Below are 5,874 nucleotides of genomic sequence, written 5' to 3'. Positions count from 1 at the left end.
CGTCTCTCGGCCATCGGACATAAAAGCGGGTGCGTGCAAGCAAAGGCACGCACTTCTATTCGGGCTTCCAGCTGAGTCACCTCAGTCCTCTGGTCGCTTTCGGCTAACTTTTGTAAGCCACCTTTTGAGAATAAAGTGCTTTCGAATCTAAACAAAATTCCAGGTTGTTGTCCTTTCTCTCTTGAGAAAAATACCTTGCTCTCGCACTCCTCTGTCCTTCTCCCTCCTTTCCTCTCTCTCCACTCAATCTGTCTCTCTCTCTCTTTTCTAGGGTCGGTACTCTCCTTGCAGCCCCGCCCGCACTCTTTACTTTCTCTATGGTCGGTAAGCTTTCTTGCAGTCCTGCGCGAAATCTTTATACCTCTCTCTCTCTCTTTCTCTAGGGTCAGTAAGCTCCTTGCAGCCCCGCCCGCAATCATTCTTCCTCCCAGAGGTCGGTACGCTCCTAGCAGCCCCGCCCGCTCTCCACCTATCCTACACTTTCCCACCACCTCGCTCCTTCTCGCCAGACGTATGCTTGGCTGCGCTCCGCGACTCCCTCCAAGCCTCCGGTTTTCCTCCCGTAGAGGACCTACGCCAATCCTCTTCCTCCGCCTCCAACAGCACTCCCAAGTCTATCGTTCGATCGGTAGTTCTCCTTCCCGATTCCTTGAAGGTCCACATCGTCGATCCCTCGGCCGCTTCTTCGGGCCGCCTGGATCACTCCGGGCTTTACGAAGCCGGTGAACCGACCTTACCGGAAGATCTAGACGCGGCCGACCAGTGCCAATTCAAATGGCAACGGGGCTTCACCCCTAAAAAAAAAGGGAAAAGGGGCGACAGCTCATGGACGGCCTGCAGGCTTGGCAGTACCTGTTGAAGGTCCGAGGGCCCCTCGCCTACCGCTGCCACCACCAACCAGCCGCAGACACCCGGCGCGATCCATGGCCCAGATGGACGCCTTCCTGTAGGCGAATAACCGGACCTTGCCCCTACGAGGAGAGATCCAGCCCCAGAAAGCCTTAGCCGCGGTGAAGCAGCCTCTGCCCAGGAGGGCACGAACGGCTCGCCGCGCCCGAGAAGGCGTCGGAAGTCGTAATGCAGAAACCTCTGCCCCGGCGGGCTCGACGGTTCGCCACTCCCAGGAAGACCTGCACAGCATCATCATCACCATCGTGGTGAGTAGCCCTACCTGATGAGAGGTACAGACGGCTCCACACGGCCCACCGGCAGAGCTCTCGCACGCTCGCGAGCAGTCTACCACTCGCCTGACCACACACGATCTCCTCTCCACTATTCTCACTACTTTAGATCAAGTCGGGACAACCACACACCCCGGGCTTGTATCAAAAGTTCATTTTTAACAAAATAGTGGAACTTTCTATCATTTTCAAACCCGAAAGACAAATTTTCTACACAAGAGTTAAGTTTACAAACGAAAAGTTCATTTTAAACCAAATAGTTCAATTTTTGGACAGAATGTCTGAATTTTGTAAGTATAAATTTTTCATTGAGATGAGCTTACCTCGACAATTACGAATCTCCAAAACAATGACTGAATGTTTGAAAATGTATTCCAAAAAACAAGCAACTTAAAATTTTGACCAGAAAAGAGAAATTATCAAAAGAATAGTTTAACCATCCACAGAATATTCTACACAAAAGATATGTATTGTAAAATTAATCAAATCATTTTTAAACAAAATTTTTGAATTATCGTATCGAAAATATACTTCTTAACACAATTTTAATTATATAATATAAATTTCGATTACTTTTGATTATTATTTAAGCAAATGTTTGAATTTTCATACAGAAAAATTTTCATTTTGAAAAAAGTTAACTTTGAATAAAAAAGACAAATTTTCAACAAAATTGATACATTTTCGAAAAACCGAATTAATTTTCAATTTAAATGATACATCCTCAACTGAAGAACTTTATTGTCAACAATGTAGTAAAAATTTAAACAAATGAAGTTGAATTTTTAACGGAACAAGACGAATTTTCAGAAAAATAGTTGTAGCATCTGTAGAATTTTTTTCACCAAAATATATGAATATTTCAAACAAATCCAACACTTTTCAACAAAATTGTTGAAATTTCACAGCCAAAATATTAAATTTCAAATAAAGTTCATTTTTAATTAAATAGTGGAATTTTCTACCATCTTCCAACTCCAAAGAGGATTTTACTACAAAAGAGTTAAGTTTACAATTGAAAAGATAATTTTGAACCAAATGGTTGAATTTTTTGTCAGAATGTTCGAATTTTCTACAAAAAAAACTAATTCGAAAGGAAAGAGATAAACTTTCAACTAAAATTATAAATCGTTGAAACAAAAACTGCATGTTTAACGTCATAGTTTAAAAAACAAGTAAGTTAAATTTTTGACTAGGAAAAGGAAATATAGAAAAAAAATTGTCCAACCCTCTACATAATTTTTTAAAAAAGGATATGAATTTTCAAACCAATTACAAGATTTTTTTCAATTTGAAGTTTTGAACGAAAAATATGTCTTTTTAAAAAGAATTAAGTTTCCAAGAAGAAAGTTAATTTTGAACCAAATGAATACATTTTCTAACAGAATATTTGAACTTTCTACAAAAGAAAATTAATTCGAAACAAAATCGTAAATTTGAAACAAAAGAGATAAATTTGGAACTACAATTAAAAATCTTCAACCAAACAACTAAATTTGTGACAATTTAGTTTGAATTTTAACCAAGTAAGCCCAATTTTTTACTAGAAAACTTGCATTTTCAGAAAAATTGTTGAAACTTCTACAGCTTCTTTTTTCACCAAAAGGTATACATTTTAAAACAAAATTGAACACTTTAAAAGAAAATAGTTGACTATTTAAACCAAAAATATGAGCTTTCAGCAAAAAGCTTTTTCTAACCAAATATTTAAATTTCTATACCGAAAAAATTGATTTGTGACAAGAAAGTTCATTTTTACTAATCATTCGATTTTCTAACAAGAATTAAATTTCCAACATAAATGTAATTTTAAACTAAATAGTTCAATTTTTTACTATTACAAAATCAAAATAGATAAATTCTCGAAGAAAAATATAATATTTGATATTGTTTCAACCGAAAAATATTTAAATTTAAAATCAATCACAGTGAAATTTAACTAAATTAGATGAAGGAAAAAAATGTCTACTAAATTGTTGAATTCTTTAGCTAAAATCGCGAATTTTTTACAAAATGGTTGCATTTAAAAGAAAACGAATATTCACCCGAAAAATTACTTTTCAGCCAAATGCAGTTAAACTCTGATACTGTACCGGCCTTGGGTTTGGTTGGTGGTGCGGAACAAACCTGATTGAGTTGCGCTCCGCTTTTCTTTGGTCATGCCCGAGGCACAGTCGCACACCCCGCACAGCCCCTTTTACTCCTACTTACGGCGCGGCGTCAGTTCTCGGAAAAACTATATCAAGACGCCCTATATTAGAGTTTCGCTGTGGTTGAACTTTCTGATAAAATAATCTTATTTTTAAAAAAATTCGCGAATTTTTAACTGAGTAGTTAAATGTTTAATCAAAATAGATTAATTTTCTACAAAAATTAAAACAGTTAATATTATTTCAACACAAAAAGATTTCAAGTTTAAATTGTTACAGTTTAATCAGACGAAAAAAGACGAGCTTTCAGAAAAATAACTGAATCCTCAACAAAAAGGAATTAATTTTCTATCCATAACTAATTCAGAATTTTTTCTCTTCTGTTTTGCGTCAATTTTATGAAAACGTTTTTCCCCCGAAATGGTCAAAAAGCGCATCTTATTATTTTAGTATATTACTAGTTTGATAACGACTTATACTAAATTGTTTTATTTTCAGTGTTTTAGTTTAAAAATTTGGAGTCTTTAATTTCGAAACATTTTGAAACGAATCGTCTTTTCCTGAAATTTGGGATGACCAGTCCATTTCCTTTTCCAACTCTCCAATTCTTCTGGGACGACTAGATACAGCCCTATTTAAAATAAAAAAATCTCTATTTTCTTTTTGCAGAATTGTATGCTTCGGGAATTGGGTTAAGAGGTCCAAACGAGTTTACGCCAACACTAGTGCACAATCCACCGGGCGGCCCAGATACTTGGGGCCCAGCACATAGGGAGATTCGTTATAGGGACTTTCTCATTAAATTATGGATAGATCGTCGAGATCAAAGAACGGTTTTAAGAGCTGATTATAACGAGAATTATGCTCCAGACCCAACACATGTTGCCATGAACGATTTTTTCGTCAAACTTATTGATGTAGGAGGCTACAAAATTGTGGGATATTTAACACCAGAGAAAAAACTTTTCGGCGTCCGAGCACTAAATCCAAATGGTAAATGAGTGTGGGAAATAATTTTTGGGTTATGTGAAGTGGAAAATTGTAATAGTCTATTTAAATTTAAGAGTTTTTTCAATCATATTCAAGAGATTGAAATTGTTCAATTTTCCACCGAAAAATATTAATTTTCGACTAAATACATTATTTTTATAAAAAAAAAAATTTTCTACAAAACGCATGTTTTTCAACTAAAAAGTATCAAGTCTTAACCTAAAATGAAATGATTACATTCAAATTTAAAAAAATTAATGTTTAACCATCAGAAAAGAATTTTTAACAAAATGCTTGCATTTTTTAACCAATCAGGTTAATTTTTAACTGAGGAGGGTACATTTTTAACTAAATACGGAGTAGTTTAGTTTTCTATACAAATTCACTTTGCAGTCAAAAAAATAAATTTAAAACTATAATGCATTTTTTAATGATGAATTTTCAATTTCAAATAATCCAACTGCATAGTTGAAATTAATGAACCTTTATTAATCCTTTCCGGCATACATTTTTCAGGGAAACGAGTTTTCATTAAAATTGGTACATAGGGGTTTTTGGGGTCGCTGATTATGAATCTGAAGTCAGATTTAAAAAATTAAAAATGGCGGATCCAATATGGCGGCCAATATTTGGATTTTTTTTAAATTGGTGTACAGGGTTTTTTGGTATCTCCGATTAGGAATCCGAACTTAGATTTTGAACATTCAAAAAGCGGACCAAAATTCAAAATATTTCTAAATTGTTTTTTGAAAGTTGGCACAGGCAGGGGGTCGCTGATCTTAAATCTGTATTCAAAATGACAAATATATAGAATATTAGGGCTTAAAAAAATCTACACCTACTCACCTAAAACATGGATTAGTACCAATTTTCTGAATTTTCAAAATATAAATTCAGATTCGTGATCAGTGACTCCAAAAATCCTTGTACACTAATTTTTTAAAAAATCCGGAAAACTTTATTATTTCGACTGCTATATTGTATCCGTCATCCAATTTTTAGAAAAAAATCCAAAAATATTCCAAGTTTCGGGCGCCATCTTGGATCCACTATTTTAAATTTCCAAAATCTGAGTTCATATTCGTGATCACTGACCCCAAAAACCCCTGAATACCAATTTTCAGAAAAAATCCAAAAATATTCCCAATTTAGGGAGCCATATTGGATCCGACATTTTGAATTTTTTAAATCTGAGTCCAGATTCGTATACAGCGACCGCAAAAATCCTTCAGCAACCCATTTTCATAAGGATACAATGGAAAATTTTTTCAATAATAAATTTTTTCAACAAAAAAGGCTATTTTTCATCTTTGTTGAAAAGTATTAACAAATTTTTTAAAAAATTTAGACCCTTCGCACAAAAATTTTAATTCTCTAGCATCGTCCGAGCATGAAATTAAAAACAGTTATGTAAAATCCAAAAAAAACTACTCTGAAATCGCAAATAATGATATGAAAAAAGGTGGGAATACGGTATTCCCACCATACCGCAAAGGGTTAAGAAGAAATTATAATTATTAAACCAATAGTTGAATTTAAAAATACAAACTTTC

Source organism: Belonocnema kinseyi, chromosome 8 (genome assembly GCF_010883055.1).
Source record: "Belonocnema kinseyi isolate 2016_QV_RU_SX_M_011 chromosome 8, B_treatae_v1, whole genome shotgun sequence".
In the NCBI taxonomy this organism is placed as follows: Eukaryota; Metazoa; Arthropoda; class Insecta; order Hymenoptera; family Cynipidae; genus Belonocnema; species Belonocnema kinseyi.
The sequence above is the reverse complement of the archived record's forward strand: the minus strand, read 5'-3'. Positions refer to the sequence as shown.